At 42.2% G+C, this 17,561-nt stretch overlaps 1 protein-coding gene and 1 non-coding gene across 2 annotated transcripts in view; both read right to left on the bottom strand.

Annotated features, from left to right (window-relative positions):
* The window catches only part of RFFL (ring finger and FYVE like domain containing E3 ubiquitin protein ligase), an 80,226-nt gene that overhangs the window by 41,115 nt on the left and 21,550 nt on the right, over positions 1 to 17,561 (bottom strand). The gene's annotated exons all lie outside the window — the stretch shown is intronic.
* LOC112437680 (small nucleolar RNA U13) lies at positions 4,224 to 4,330 on the bottom strand. The gene has a single exon (XR_003026237.1). It is a non-coding gene; the product is annotated as a small nucleolar RNA U13 (small nucleolar RNA).

The raw sequence follows: 17,561 nt of genomic DNA, 5'->3' as shown, positions 1-17,561 counted from the left end.
GAGCCTGGGAGATCAAGGCTGCAGTGAACTGTGATTGCACCACTGCACTCCAGCCTGGGTGAGAGGGAGACCCAGTCTCAAAAAATAAAAATTAAAAAATAGAAGGTGGTGGCCAGGTGTGGTAACTCACACCTGTAATCCCAGTACTGTGAGAGGCCAACAGAGGAGAATCACTTGAGGCCAGGAGTTTAAGACCAGCTCGCAGCCTGGGCAACATAGCAAGACCTCACTCTGGTGTCAAGGCTGGACTGTAGTGATGCACTCTTGGCTCATTGCTGCCTTGACCTCCTGGGCTCAGGTGATCCACCCACTTCAACCTCCTGAATAGTTGGGACTACATGCACATGCCACCATACTCAGCTATTTTTATTTTTGTAGAAACGGAGGTCTCACTATATTGCCCAGGTTGGTCTCAAACTCCTGGGCTCAAGCGATCCTCCCGCCTCAGCTTCCCAAACTGTTGGGATTACAGGCATGAGCCACTCCCCAGGCTCTACCAAAAAAAAAAAAAAAATTAATTAAAATAAAAGGATGGAGGCCAGGCACAATGGCACATGCCAGCACTTTGGAAGGCCGAGGCGGGCAGATCACCTGAGGTCAGGAGGTCGAGACCAGCCTGACCAACATGTAGAAACCCTGTCTCTACTAAAAATACAGAATTTGCCAGGTGTGATGGCACATGCCTATAATCCCAACTACTCTGGAGGTTGAGGCAGGAGAATCGCTTGAACCTGGGAGGCGGAGGTTGTGGTGAGCCAAGATCGTGCCATTGCACTCCAGCCTGGGCAACATGAGTGAAATTGTCTCAAAACAATAAAAAACAAATAAAAAATAAAAGGATGGTGAATTATAGGCTAAAATTTCCCATTGTTATTTAAAAAAATAGCCAAACACAGACTGAATCCCATATCTACCAAAAGTAACATCAACAGTCAATTCAGTGGCTTCATTTTATAAACCATATGGATGCAGTACAGTATAAACTAGGATAAACAACCATGCCCAGGAAGAAAGAATGGTCCCTACAAGAAAGACGTGCATATGGGTAAAGGCAAGGACTGTAAAGGACTAGTTATGTTAGCTTCTTTTCAAACCCAAAATGGAGACTTCTTCAGCCAAGCTCAAATACTAGAAGTCTTGACTTTTTAACAGCACCAAGTTTCAAAACACAGGCACACGAGTTACAGTAGACAAACACATCCTGTTTGCACTTGACTTCCTGTTTTGGGCTATCTGATCTCTTTCCACTGCTGCACCCTAGACCTTCAACAAGTAGGTAACCTTTCATATCTGCTGCCAACTGGTTCACTAGACAGTATTTCAGTGACAATAAAGTACATTATTATATGAGTCAGGTAAAAGATTCACCTAACAAGCACCAAAAACCAATCATGAGTGTCTAAGACACTTTCTGGATTTCCCATGCTTCGTACTGACATCTGACTTAAGCAATAAAAACTTAACACAAATAGTGCTGAGATAAGGAAATAAAGCCTGAAACAAAACTTCGAATATGAGGGCTGGGAAAAAGAGCAAGAAAAATTGAAAATGTTATAATAATTAAACGTTGGCCCCTTTTCAAATGCAGAAGGAACAGATTCCCAGAAGGGAGTGACTGAGACAGTTAAACGGCCCTTTCGTGAACACTGCCTCAAATCCAACCTGCTACCAACTGGACAAAGTCTACTTTTCAGCATTGCAAAAGCCTTCAATTTTAGACACCTAAAGCCTCCACTTCAAGTGTAACTTTCCACTACTTTCAAAGATTTGGTGGTTTCCCAGGCCACATTCAGTTCTAGAAGTAAACACTGGGCAACAAATACCCCAGCTTAATGGACAAGTCATTTAGCCTCTTTGGGTCTGTTTTCTCATCTGGAAAACAGGAAGGTTGAACTACACTCATCTCTAATGTTTTCTCCAGCTGTAGAAAAATTTGAGGATTCAATATTAACGGTTAGCAGAAGTTTCTGTGGTTTCCTGCATTATTTCTTTGGTCAAATAAGATGCCTTTGACATCCCACATCCCACACTGTGAATAAAATGCCCTGATCTACCTCCCCAGTACCGGAAGATTTTTTTTCCCTTTCCCTTTCACTTGAAACATGCATTGGAAAATTTCCCTCTTGAAAGCAATATACTGACAAATTTTAAGTACTGTTCTTTATACATGGTCTTTTATTAAGATGTTAATGTAATCACCAGTCAATTCCTATGCTGCTCATCTGATTCATGGGGGAACTCAAGCCACAAAAGGATGGGGAAAATCTGACCAGCAGCATGTGGCACACCCACATAGTGACTGCTAATGAGGAGAGAATGAGGCAAAATCTGGGTAAAAAAAAGGGGGTGGTAAAGAGAAGTTCAGTGAGTCAGTGCAAGGGAAAACACAGGTTAATAGAAAAGAAAGAAAAGGAAATGTGAAAGGAAGAAGAAAAGCAAAAAAGGGAGGGAATCTATAATAAACAATGAGTAGAAACTTAAAAATCTGAAATTCTGTTCAGTTATTCATTCATTCATCCAATAGATATTGAATGCCCACTATGTGCAGGGAACTGAACTAGATACTAGGGGAAAGACAAAGGTCAACCAGACAGATCTGCTCAGTGAGGCCATGGTCTAGTAGGAGATAGGTATGTACACAAACAACTATAATAGATGGCAGAAAGTGTCTCCACAAAGGAGACATAAAAGAGAATTCTCTGCTATGAGACTCAGGAAGAAGTGATTACTCCCAGTGAGGGATCAGACTAGGGAGCCTTCATGGGAAGAATGACATTTCAAGCCAAAAGCACAACAGAAACAAGGGTACTCAAGTAGGAAATCAAGATCATACACGAGCAGTGAGTAACTGGCAATAGCTAGTGATCCAGAGAGCCATGTCTAAATTGGATAGGTGGACTGGAGCCAGACTGAGTATTCAGAAATTGGCATTAGTATCTGAATTTAAGTCTAGTGGAAGAGGAAGGGGACAGGAAGGAGTTGATGGACTAGGAGCTGGAGGAAACTCAAAAACTTAACCCATAAAATTAAGATAATAAAATCAACACAAAATCAATGTGCACAGATATGTAAAGTTCCTCCAAAGAGACAGAGTATCTTCCAAACCAAAAGCAAGAAGAGGACAAAAAGGCTTGGATGACTATATTAATACACGGGTATTTAAACAAAGAATGTGACCACATCTAAGACTGATTAACAAAGAAATCTGGAAAAATCTAGAAAAAACAGGGAGGGGCATTTTGACTCCAGAACTGCCCAAAGCCAAGAAATACTAGAGATAGGTGACACAACATCTTCTCTGCAGTGGAACAAGGTTATTTCACAAAGCTTAGATGGGTACAGCATATAGTAGCAGCTAGGGGTAGGGGCTCTTAGAGGCAGAGGGACTTGGTTCAAATCTCAGTTCAGCATCTTATCAGCTTGAAGACAGCTTGGTTTCCTCATTTGTAAATTGAAGATAATTGTACCTACTTTGCAGGAGGATCACTGGGACAATGAAATGCCCTACTGTATGCAAAGTACTTAATACAATACCAGGCATTATGGGAAACAATAATCTTTTTTGTAACTATATTCTCCCCCACAAACCATTCTATCTTATAAATCCATGCTCACCAAGCAAGCTTGATATTATTAAATTTGATTGCCAGATCTCTTGATATTGAAAAGCAATTATCCTAACAAATTCCAGAATCCCGTTAACGGAAAAGGAATCCTTCATTCTAAAATAATAAATTGGCATTCCATTCTGAGCTCAATCACTCAAGTCTGAATACAATCCTGTCTTCAAGACTAATTATTTCCAGGTTCTCCACAAAATACATTTTGTGACCCAAGACTAGACTGACGACACAGTGACCAAAATCCTGAGGGGTCATCCTGAGAAGCTAGATTGGCATCACCCTGGCCAGCCCTACCTAATGCCACCCTCGCTCTACAAGCTAACTTGTATAATACTTTCCCATACTTCTCCTCCACCTTCCACCCCTGTCATACCCTTCAATCAAGCCCTATAGTGAAGCACTTTACCTTCCTCTCTAACCGTGTAGAGGTCAAATATACCATCTTATCCATTTTTGCATTTTCCTCCATATCCCAATATAACTTGCATCAAAAGAACCACAATAAATATTTACTGTAAAACACAATTTTGCTTAACAACACAAGCCATTGCATTCCACCATTCCCACAAGCTGAGGCCTCTTTCTGATTTATTTTTCCCACATCAGATGGGTAATGCACTGACTTTGTAGTAACAAGGCTTGATGGAGGCACATCTCATACATGTGCATGAAAATCCAATCATTACACTTATGAACAACAAAATAATCCCCTTTCTAATTTACTGAACTCTTACTCTATCCTTATCTTCCCTTCCCTCCCCCACCTCTCCATTCCTAAACTGCCAGATTATTATAGAAAAATCAGAAGACTTTATTTAACTGGGTTGCTAACAAATTCATACAGCTGGGGCTAAGCCATTACTGGGCTCTAAAAACCTTTCATTCCTCTCTAGCTGATGTCCTGATAGGGCTTTCCAAAGAGCAGTGTCACGCAAGGTTTAGGAGCATGGGGCCTGGGTCAGACAGAACTCATAGTCTTCTTTCTGTGTGACCTGTTAAGGTGATTAATTCCCTAAGCGTCATTTTTCTCATCTGTAAAATGAAGTACCTAAAAGAGGTCATTCACACAAATCCTTAACACTAACACAGTGACAGGCTTAGAGTAGGTGCTTAGTAAATACCGATCCAACAGCTTTTTTTTTTGAGATTGAGTCTTGCTTTGTTGCCCAGGCTGGAGTGCAGTGGCACGATTTTGGCTCACTGCAAGCTCCACCTCCCGGGTTCACGCCATTCTCCTGCCTCAGCCTCCTGAGTAGCTGGGACTACGGGTGCCCACCAGCACGCCTGGCCAATTTTTTGTATTTTTAGTAGACACGGGGTTTCACCGTGTTAGCCAAGATGGTCTCGATCTCCTGACCTCGTGATCCACTTGCCTCGGCCTCCCAAAGTGCTGGGATTACAGGCGTGAGCCACAGCGCCCGGCCAATGGTCACCAATGATCTTCTGATGGATAAATGTGTGATTCTTTCCTATGTCCTCAACCTTCATGACTCCCTGAAGCCCCATGCACCCAAAACCTACCCAAATTCTTCATTATGAAGCTGTCTTCAGAGGGTTACCAAGAACTATGGACAGAAATATAACTTTAATTAAGCATTAGGCCAGGTGCGATGGCTCACCTGTAATCCCAGCACTTTGGGAGGCCAAGGTGGGCGGATCACCTGAGGTCAGGAGTTTGAGACCAGCCTGGCCAAAACGGTGAAAACCCATCTCTACTAAAAATACAAAATTAGCCAGGTGTGGTGGCACACACCTGTAGTCTAGCTACTCAGGAGGCTGAGGCAGGAGAATCACTTGAACCCAGGAGGCAGAGGTTGCAGTGAGCTGAGATCATGCCATTGCACTCCAGCCTGGGCCACAAGAGCAAAACTCCATCTCAAAAAAAAAAAAAAAAACATTAATCAGGCTGGATTTTGACGCATTTCCTTGTAACCGAAAGTCACACAGCACTAGACACTGACCATTTGCATCCCTATTGTTTCTAAAGATAGTATCTCTGACATTAGAAGTATAAGGCTTTTTTTTTAAGAATTGCTTGAGATATTTTTCAGATCCCAAATTCTGGTAAAACAGCTGATGCCAACCAGTTTGAAGACCCTCAGAGAGAAATAAAATCAGCATAATACAGTTTTTTCATCTCCGGGTCCCATTACTTCACCTTTCTCTCTCTGACCACCCAACAATCTCCACATTCCAGCCCACTCCAAAATCCTTAAAAACCCTAGCTCCAAACTCCTCAGGAGGATGGATTTGCAGTTCCCTCTCATCTCCTCATTCTGCAGCCCAACAAATAAACCCCACCCCCAGGTCTTGGGTATTGACTTGCCACACATCAGACAGCACACTTACTCTGGATACACTTGAATTCCCCTTACAGACTCCTTCTCCCACACTGGCTCCCACTGCAAGTGTGGTAGCCTGACTTACCTTTGACATCAATGACCACTCCTGCTCCCTTATTTTCCTCCCCTGGTTCCTTCTTTTGCCCCCTACATAGGCCCTAGGGTTCTGTACTCCATACTCTTCCTTCTTCCTTTCCTTCTCTAGTGAATTTTACTTCTACTTTTTTTTTTTTGAGACAAAGTTTTGCTCTGTTGCCCAGGCTGGAATGCAGTGGCATGATCTCGGCTCACCACAACCTCCGCCTCCTGGGTTCAAATGATTCTCCTGCCTCAGCCTTCTGAGTAGCTGGGATTACAGGCATGCACCACCACGCCCGGCTAATTTTGTATTTTTAGTAGAGACGGGATTTCTCCATGTTGGTCAGGCTGGTCTCAAACTCCTGACCTCAGGTGATCTGCCCACTTCAGCCTCCCAAAGTGCTGGGATTACAGGCGTGAGCCACCATGCCCAGCCTGGTTCTACTTTTTAAATGCATCCTGCAACTATCCCGTTCTATGTCCACTGCCATACCCTGCCCTATCTGCCATGATCCTTCTCAAGAAGGGAGACAAACACTTCCTTACTGGTCCCTTCTTTGTGACTCTCTATGCTCTACAGAGTAGCCAGGGTAACCTTTTATTTAGAAAAAGAATCTTTGCTTGTCACTTTCTGTTTTAAGCCTTCAATGGTGTCCCACCACCCCCTTTTTTTTTTTCTTTTTCTTTTTTTTTTTTTTTTGAGACAGAGTTTTCACTTTTGTTACCCAGGCTGGAGTACAGTGGTGCAACCTCGGCTCACTGCAACATCCACCTCCCGGGTTCCAACAATTCTCCTGCCTCAGCCTCCCGAGTAGCAGGGATTACAGGCATAAGCCACCATGCCTGGCTAAAATTTTTTATATTTTTAGTAGAGATGGGGTTTCACCACGTTGACCAGGCTGGTCTCAAACTCCTGACCTCAGGTGATCCACCTGCCTCAGCCTCCCAAAGTGCTAGGATTACAGGTGTGAGCCACCATGCCCAGCCCCACCACACTTTTGAGTGAAGGCTAGACTCACTATCTAGCCCACAAAGTCCCCATGTGATGTGGGCTCTGCTTGCCTTTTCCACTTTACCTCATGCAGCTCTCCCACTTCACTCACCTTGCTCTGTCCTTCGGTCACCTTCCTTCAATTCCTCAAAAATTATAAATTATTTATTGCCCCAGGGCCTACAAACTTGGGTTCCTTTTCTGGCTGAAACATTCTCCCTAGCTCTTTTCACAAGACTGGCTCCTTCTCAGACTGCAGTTCACCTTCCCTATAACATAGCTGTCTGGCACACAGTAGGAGCTTACCAGGTATTTGTGAAAGGAACAGATTTCACATTCTCCAGTCAGGTAACTCCCAAAAGTGAATATCTGGAATCAATCTCACCCTTCAGATCAGTGCTTCATTTCTAAATGCCTGCTAAATTTCCATACCTCAAACTTAGCATACTAGATATAAAACCAACTCTTCCATTTTCCCAAACCAGTTTCTCCAGTTTTCTGAAATTACATGAGCAATATGATCCAGTTTCCACTTCAGAACAATAAATTTCCCATTCATTTGCTCTACCTGTCCAAAATTCCAATCACCTTTAAAGCTAAATTCAAATATCACTTCATTCAATCATGCATTCAATCAACCACTTATTCATTCAACAAGTACTTACTGAGTGCCTTTTATGAGGCAGACACTATGTTAGATACTTGAAAGCAAAGCAGATGTATTTTTGTCTATTATACATCAAACAATCATATAAATATTGAATTATGAACTAAAAAAAAAGTAATGAAGGAAAAATGCCAGAAAACATGAGAAAAAAATGAGAGGCATCAAGAAACACTGTTCTGATGATGGGCTGATTTAATGAAATATAATTTACACTAGGCAGACTGGAAAGAAGAGCATGCTAGATAGGATTCAATCAAGTCCTAGAAGCAGGAGAGATGAGATCTATCTCAATGTACATATCATCTTGCCTTACATATTATATCTATCTATCCCCCCTCCACCATACTCATTTTACTGATAGTTACCTGAAAGAAAGGACATAGAGTGTCTCTTATGTGCCAACACAACACCCCCAGGAGACACTGAGTCACTGGTCTGGTACCTAGGAGCTTATGCTTGTAAAAAGCTCCCAGATGACTCTATATGAAGCCAAATTTGTAAATCATATGCCCAAACTACCCATTTAATAAACATATATTGATTATTCTTTCATGAAAAATCTCTAAGGTCAGTGTGGTAAATTGTATCTAAAATTGGTGGTAGGCCAGGTGCGGTGGCTCACGCCTGTAATCCCAGCACTTTGGGAGGCCAAGGCGGGCAGATCATGAGGTCAGGAGTTCGAGACCAGCCTGACCAACATGGTGAAACCCCGTATCTACTAAAAATACAAAAATTAGCCAGGTGTGGTGGCAAGCAACTGTAATCCCAGCTACTCAGGAGGCTGAGGCAAGAGAATCACTTGAATCCGGGAGGCAAAGGTTGCAGTGAGCCGAGATTGCGCCACTGCACTCCAGCCTGGGTGACAGAGCGAGACTCTGTTTCAAAAAATAAAGTTGGTAGTAATAATTCCAACCACATTGCATGCCCTTTTGCAATGTGATTTTTACCCTCTATCCTTTAGAGGTGAAGTCAATGTCCCCTCCTCTTGTATCTGGGCTATAATTGTGACTTACTCTGACAAAAAGAATGGGGCAAAAGTGATGCTGTATGACTGCCAGGCCTAGGTCTTAAGAGATCCTGCAGCTTCCATTATGGCCCAGCCACCATGTAAAAGGAGCTCGAGCTAGAATTTTTTTTTTTTTTTTTTTTTTTTTTGAGACGGTCTCGCTCTGTCACCCAGGTTGGAGTGCAATGGCACAATCTTGGCTCACTGCAACCTCTGCCTCCCGTGTTCAAGCAATTCTCCTGCCTCGGCCTCCCAAGTAGGTGGGATTACAGGTGCCCACCACCATACCCAGCTAATTTTTGTATTTTTAGTAGAGACGGGGTTTCACCATGTTGGTCAGGCTGGTCTGGAACTCCCAACCTCAGGTGATCCACTCACCTCGGCCTCCCAAAGTGCTGAGATTACAGGCATGAGCCACTGCGCTCGGCCACTCGATATAGGTTTATAAGTGATGAGAGACCAAGAAAGAGAACTCACAGAGAACCAAGATATCCCAGCCAACAGCTAGCTCCAAAGGTACAGACATGTGCAGCCTTCTTAGATCCTCCAGCTCAATCAGCATCATATGGGACAAAAAAAATATGTCCTCCTTTCCTGAATTACTAACCCACAAAATCATAGGCAATAAAATGGTTGTCATGTTATGCCACCAAAAGTCTTCGGGTAATGTGTCACACAATAGACAACTGAAACAGTCAGAAATTCAACACTCTCTTGGGCAGTCATTCAAACATTTCCCCACTTTGATGATCAAAAAATTCTTTCTCGTATTCATCAAAATTGTTCCTCCTTCAATTTAAGACCATTTCCTCTTAAATCTTTGAAGTTCATGAAGAATAATTAATAAAAATCCCCCTGGCAAAACTATTCTTGTATTTGAAGATGATAATGAAGTTATCCCTTAGCTTTTCCCTCTCTAGGCTAAAATCTTTCCCCCCTTTTTAAAACTTATAATGATAAGACCTATTTTTCAACCTTTTAATCATTTTAATTGTCCTCTCAAGTATGAGAGACCCAAAATTGAACACCATATGCCAATATCTAACAAAGATTATTTCCTAGCTCTAATGGTTCAGCTTTTTATAATGGAATTTCTCATAGACCCAAATATGGCATTTTAGCACTCCAAAAGTTGTGAAGTGATCTAAAAAGTTAATTACTTACTATAACTGTAAAAGGTTTTCTGCCCTTAACACTCAGCTTACTCCATTTTGGGATGACTGCTTTCACTCACCAGCCTGGTTTGATACTCCACCAGGGCAGCAGGTTTTCACAACTTCCAGATATTTGAAGTATAAAAGAAAAACTTGAGAGGTTGGAGTACGCACACCATTAATTTCAATCAAGGTCTCTAACCACAACCAGGGCCTTCCCATAGGTCAGGCAGGTTCAGAGTACCTCCTTCTCCTACCTTGATGATAAAGTGGCCTTGTAAAAGGCAAGACCGTTAGCACTTGCCTATCGAGCAAAGGCACCATTTCTGTGGAACCTGATAGAGTATATTTAACTACTATATTAAGAGACAAACCAGCTGCTTAATGCAGTGTAAGAACCATGTTTTCTCTCTGAGTCTTACCTGAATGTATATATGCTTTGGTATCAGACTAGCTTTATAATCACTGGTAAAATAGGGATAATAAATAAAGCCTACCCAACGCAAATAAAACCATATGAGGGAAATAATTTTGTAAAACACCATAAAAATGTCGTGATATTGTGGGACTAGATCTCAGCAAACCCTTTAAATCTTCAAATTAACTTTGAATGATTACTTGATGGTGGCAGGTAACACATATAAAATAAGCAGCCATGGGCTCATGTTCATCAAATAGGAATGAAAAACCATGCCATCTAACAAAAAAGCTTATAATACTGCAAAGAATAACGGTTTGGGCCCGGAGATCCACGTCAGCCACTCTCTCTGATGGTGCCAAGCTCTAGTCCAGGGACACCAAGTTCAGTCAAAGAACTCAACAGTCTAGTGGAAGAGACAGACAGTGCTGTCTGTCAGAAAAGACAGAGAAGTCAGAGAAGATGCATATATGAACTAAGTGTCCTGAGGGATGAGTATCTTGCCAGTTAGAGAAGGGAGAGTCCATTGGGAAAAGGCAGAGTCCTAAAAGACAGGGTATATCCATGGAATGTTAACATGAGAAGTTCAGTGAAGCTGGAGAGGAGAGAAATGGCCAGGGGAGAGGGAGATGAGATGGTTAACAGCAACATGTAGGAAAGAATCCAACTGTGAAAGCTTTTAGAAGTCAAGCTAAGTGGAAAACAGGGAACAAATGGCACCTTAAATGAAAAGATTAGATGTGGACTTTAAAAAGATAACTTGGGCAACAATATGGAGAAGATAGGAGCAAGGAAAGACTTATGGAGGAGTGGCCATTTGATAAGGGTCTGAACTAGGAGTTACAAACTCAAATTCCTAGAGGCAATGCAGGTAAAATGCTAAGTCTTCAGTGTGTAAGATGTCAGAAAATGGTGGTATCTGTAATCTTTGAAGAGTACAGGCCTTCTCTCTGATGGTGCCTAAAAGTATTCACACACAAAATTTTAAGCCCTTAGGCTGATTGATTGATTTTTGGGATGGAGTCTCCTTCTGTGCCTAGGCTGGAGTTCAGTGGCACAATCTCGGCTCACTGAAACCTCCACCTCCTGGGTGCAAGCAATTCTCTTTTCTCAGCCTCCTGGGTAGCTGGTACCACAGGCACTGGCCACCATGCGTGGCGTGCCTTTTTTTTTTTTTTTTTTTAAATACAGACAGGGTTTCACCATGTTGGCCAGGATGGTCTCAAACTCTCTTTTTTTTTTTTTGATATGGAGTCTCACTGTTGCTCAGGCTGGAGTGCAGTGGTGTGATCCTCGCTCACTGCAACCTCCACCTCCTGGGTTCAAGTGATTCTCCTGCTTCAGCATCCCGAGTAACTGGGATTATAGGCACGTGCCACCACGCCCAGCTAATTTTTTGTTTTTAGTAGAGATGGGGTTTCACCATGTTAGCCAGGCTGGTCTCAAACTCCTGACCTCAGGTGATCTGCCCACCTCGGCCTCCCAAAGTGCTGGGATTACAGGCGTGAGCCACCATGCCCAGCCTGACTTTAAACGTCCAGTTTTGACCTCTGGTAAATTAAGGCAATGACAGTGGGAATGAAGAAAAGCCACACATCAAACAGTACTCCAACAAAATCAACAGGGTTTAGCACATTTAAAGATGTGAGCATAAAAAGAATGAACAAGGCCGGGCGCGGTGGCTCACACCTGTAAACCCAGCACTTTGGGAGGCCAAGGCAGGTGGACCATGAGGTCAAGAGATCGAGACCATCCTCGCCAACATGGTGAAACCCTGTCTCTACTAAAAATACAAAAATTAGCTGGGCGTGGTGGCACGTACCTGTAGTCCCAGCTACTCAGGAGGCTAAGGCAGGAGAATCGCTTGAACCAGGAAGGCAGAGGTTGCAGTGAGCTAAGATCACACCACTGCACTGCAGCCTGGGCGACAGAGCAAGATTCCTCTCAGAAGAAAAAAAAAAAAGAGTTGATGAGAGGATCGGAGTTGAGAAAGTACAGTACAGGCTCTTGCTCATTCTACCCTTACTGAGAACCTACTATGTGCAACGTACCATGGATACAATTCTAGCAAAGCAGACCCTGATTCTCAATACATACTATGATTGGAGTAAATACCAGGTTCTCCTGAGTACTCAACCCTGGTAAGTAAGAAGAGGCTTCGTGGAAGAGGTGACTTCTAGGCTGAAACCACTTGGCCAGATTAAGCTTGGGGAAGGTGTGTAAAAGAACGCTTACATATACTAAGGTCTGAGGTGAAAGAGAACGTGGGCAATTTGTTGGAATTATAAGGAGCAGAAACGTAATTTGGAGGGTGACGACTACCTAGAGATATCATAGTCTGATTAGGTGAAGGACTCAAAAGTTTGGCGATGAAAAGCAGGAGGGAGATAGAGTAGTAGCCTAGTAGAATTAGAGATGAGGGAGGTTCTTCCTATTAATTCAGAAAGGAATATGGGAACAAACTCACCGATAAGACAGTGTTCTCCACAACTCAATATTTAGTTATGAGGAAGGCAACCAAATGCCTTCACTTCTTTTCCTTTAACAATGGCTTAGTTTGACTAAAGTGTTTCTCACAAGATACACACAAAAAAACAAAATACAAGAGCAAATGATGGATAAAGCTGTAAACCTAACGTTTTACTTTTCTAAGATTTATATAATCAGTGATTTAATTGGACCTAACTCCACATCCAGAACCCAAATGAAAGAAAACTTCTGGCCGGGCGCCGTGGCTCATGCCTATAATTCCAGCACTTTGGGAGGCTGAGGAGGCTGGATCACCTGAGCTTGGGAGTTCGAAACCAGACTGACCAACACGGCAAAACCCTGTCTCTACTAAAAATACAAAATTAGCCGGGCATGGTGGCGCACATCCATAATCCCAGCTACTTGGGAGGCTGAGGCAGGAGAATCACTTGAACCCGGGAGGTGAAGGTTGCAGTGAGCCGAGATCACACCATTGCACTCCAGCTTGGGCAACAAGAGTGAAACTCCGTCTCAAAAAAAAAAAAAAAAAAAAAAAAAACCTGACTCACTTCTGAAGACAGGATTTTCCCAGTTTCTAATGCAGGTTCATCTAGCTAATGAAACTTAAGAAAACAGTTTGAGGTTACCTGATTTTGCCAGTTTCAAAACATTGCCACGACAGAAAGCAAGCTGTCTCTAGTTCCTGTGGCTGAGGTCGCTGGAGCCATGTTCAGATGAGATCATCTCAGGAACCAAGAGCAGCGGCTTTCAAGTGAAGTGAATGGTGCCGCCTGGGGATGTATCTTTGGTAAGCAAGATTGCAACACAGCAGGGAGTTTACCCAGGGCAGTGCTGACTCACGCTGGGCAAAACTTGTATTTCCCAAACAACTCAGCCTGAACCAACCGCAGTCAACTGCAACCTAGGAAAGAAGAGGCACCTCACTGATTGTTTTAAATCAAGTGCTGATTACTGGGGGCAGGTAAACCTCATTCCCCCACTACTGGTAACTTGGCCACCTCCAGAGCCCTTACCCAAAAAGTTCCAGTGGCCAGTTTCTAAAATTTCATCTGAGAACAGGCTGGGGCTGGGGCCAGCAAGATACTGAACATAGCAGGTTCACAACTCTGAAGATTTCCCCAGGAGGCTGATAAATAAGTCACTTTGCATTTACAAATTAGAACATCTGGGTCAGTGGACTCAGGGAACTTGCCCAGTCATCATTAGCCAGTCAAATCATTAGGGTGAATTTTTGTCAGTTCTAACCAAGCTCATTGTTCTTTTTTCCCACTAGGCCTCCTCTGACCTCTCTATTTCTTTAGACAACTCAAGTTCTCTCATTAAGATAGATGCACTGGAATTTTTTTTTTTTTTAATCAGCTGCCACATTCTCTATGCTAAAGCCAAATCATTTACCATCACACCTACTGGATGCATAGGGAATACAGAAGACTATGAAAATCACCTTAACACTTGCTCTGAAAAGAGACATCCCTAAATTTATGTCAATTCTCATTTATTAGCCTGCTTATTTAAAAAATCAATCTAGAATGACTGGCTCATCAACAGCTATTAATTACTGAATTTGCCCTGACAGGCTAGAATTGACATTGGTGTTATACAAAAAAAAAAAAGATCAAGTCCTTGCTTTTTGTGTGCTTTAATTTGACAAGAGAGAAACTAAAGTTCCTATTAGATCCTTCTGTTTCCTGCTTAAAATGTATGACAGTTCCCCACGGCCATCAGCTATTTCTTAGCAGGGTATTTGAGGCCTCTGCACCTAGCTTCGTTCATCCTTTAAGGTAGGTCTCACATGGCATGAACTCTGGATGTAGCTGCCAACTCAGCTTGTCATTCAATAATGTTAGGTTAATTAAAATGTACGTGCAGACAGAATTTGAGTTTAAAAACTATACTACTTAATTTTCTATTCAAGGGGCTAGTTTTAAAAAGTTATTTATCCAACTCACTTAATTCTCCTTAATTACATTATTCCAGTAGGATAGCCACGCTGAGCTTTGATAAGGTATTATAAAATGTTCCCTGTTTTATTTCCTCCCCTTCAGTGTTTTCCTTTCAGAAAATGGCTTTGTTTAAAGAAGTTTCCCTATAGTACATGTTAATTAGTCCTTTCCGAATGATAAACACATCTTTATAGCAGCTGACAACCATTATCTCTTCAACCACACTTTAAAAAAATATTTCTGTAGTTGATGATAAGTTAAAAATTCTAGTATGAAACAACTCTCAAGGTACAGACAAATATGGAACCTCCTTCAGAAAAAAAAAAAAAAAGATTAGAAAAGCTCCTGACCTGTTCTGTATTTGTGAACTTTAAATAAGAGGGCCGGGCACAGCGGTTCACGCCTATAATTGCAGCACTTTGGGAGGCCGAGGTGGGCGGATCACCTGAGGTCGGGAGTTCAAGACTAGCCTAACCAACATGGAGAAACCCCCATCTCTACTAAAAATACAAAATTAGCCAGGTGTGGTGGCACATGCCTGTAATCCCAGCTACTTGGGAGGCTGAGGCAGGAGAATCGCTTGAACCCGGGAGGCAGAGGTTGCAGTCAGCCAAGATTGTGCCATTGCACTCCAGCCTGGGCAACAACAGAGCAAAACTTTGTCTCAAAAAAAAAAAAAAAAAAAAAGAAAGAGAAAATCCAGACAGTACTATGCCCAGGAGACAGATACGAACTATATAAAGAGCAGCCTGAAGGCCAAAGGCATGGAACTCCTAACTTGACTAAGAGAAACACCATTGAGCAAGTGAACAGAGCTGCTGCAGCTTATCATTCCCCTCTTTGGGACTCTGATACAGTTTTAACCAACTGCCCCAAATTATAGCCACACTCCATCCTAGTTCTTCCTTTTAAAGTGGAAAGGTTGAGGATTACATTTTAGAGCTTAAAAAGGTACTCGTTTGAACTAGTGGTTTCAGGCACTTGAGGTTTTATGAGGTTACATGAAAATTATGAGAATATGAGGCTATGGGAGAAATAATAACTGTGGCTTTCTGATTAAGTTCTTTCAATACATTATTTTAAAATTAGCCAGGCATGGTGGCATACACCTCTAACCCCAGCTACTCTAGAGGCTGGGGCAGGAGAATCGCTTGAACCCAGGAGACAGAGGTTGCAGAGCCGAGATTGCACCACTGCAATCCAGCCCAGGCGACAGAAGGAGACTCCATCTCAAAACAAAAAACAACAAAAACAGAAAATATGTTATTTTAAAACTCAAGTAACTTAGCACCCAAAACTATGCTTTTTTTAATAGGGTGGTCTCAACAGATATTTAATGAGTGTGCATATGTGTATGTGCCCATTGTTTCATTTGAACAGACATATGTGATGTCATTGACATCCCAGATTTACTTTCTTTTCTGCAATAGATCTTGACATTATAAACAATAAGCAGGTTTCAAAAGAGAAATTAAAATATCCATTTCTCAGGATTCTGTAGTCTTCCAAATCCACAGAAAATTACCAAATACATACAGAAGATCTGGGAGGATGCACACAGCAGGGAGAGCACTGTAATGGGAATAAAGATCAAATAGCTATGTTTAGCTTTATCCAAATTACCCCCCAAAAATCATGAATTTTTTTACAACAAGCACATATTCAAATATGACTTGGTAGTTTAAAATTCAGTTAAAATTTTAAAGTTTGTATCACTTACAAACTGCTTTACTCTCTCTTCACACTCTTTCCTCTCAACATCTCCCTTTTATCTACTTCCCTACCCCCAGCATCCTAAATGATACTGCACATTTCTTGTTTTTAACAAAATTAGTCTTACTTGTGTCCACATCCTTTTTCTAACTGAGAAGTCGGTGAATGGATAAATGCACATTTCCAGGAATCAGTGCCTGTCTCACCTTGTTGATAATTAATGATTGCCAAATTCTAATCTTGGTGTTCAGTGACCTCACAGCCTTTTTTTTTTTTTTAACTATAGAACATAGTATTTAAGAAAAACAATATGATGGCAACCAAATATTTATCATCTAATAAATCACAGAAATTAAACATGAAAAATGAAGTAAACTTTATGATACTCAACAATTAACTCTAGGGGTACTTAAGAATCAACAGGGGTGCTTATTGAAAATGAACATTTCTCATTCCAGTCCCTCAGACACTCTGAATTAGCAGACATGGAGGGAGGCCCCAGAAACTGAATTTTTTTTTTTTTTTTTTTGAGACGGAATCTCACTCTCATCGCACAGGCTGGAGTGCAATGGTGCAATCTCAGCTCACTGCAACCTCCACCTCCTGGGTTCAAGCAATTCTCCTTCCTCAGCCTCCCAAGTAGCTAGGATTATAGGCGTATGCCACCATGTCTGGCTAATTTTTGTATTTTAAGTAGAGACAGGGTTTTGCCATGTTGGCCAGGCTGGTCTCGAACTCCTGACCTCAGGTGATCCACCTGCCTCAGCCTCCCAAAGTGCTAGGATTACAGACGTGAGTCACCATGCCTGGCCAAAACTGAATTTTTAATAAGTATCTCTCTCTTCCAAGCCTTTTTTTTTTTTTTTTTTTGAGACAGAGTCTCGCTCTGTCACCCAGGTTGGAGTGCAGTGGCACAATTTCTTGGCTCACTGCAACCTCCACCTCCGGGTTCAAGCGATTCTCCTGCCTCAGCCTCTCAAGTAGGTGGGATTACTATGCACCACCAGGCCTGGCTAATTTTTGTATTTTTAGTAGAGACGGAGTTTCGCCATGTTGGCCAGGCTGGTCTTGAACTCCTGGCCTCAAGTGATCCGCCCGTCTCAGCCTCCCAAAGTGCTGGGATTATAGGTGTGAGC

This window comes from Pan paniscus, chromosome 19, assembly GCF_029289425.2.
Source record: "Pan paniscus chromosome 19, NHGRI_mPanPan1-v2.0_pri, whole genome shotgun sequence".
NCBI lineage: Eukaryota > Metazoa > Chordata > Mammalia > Primates > Hominidae > Pan > Pan paniscus.
Note: the sequence above shows the minus strand (reverse complement) of the source record. Positions and strands in the feature narration are given on the sequence as shown.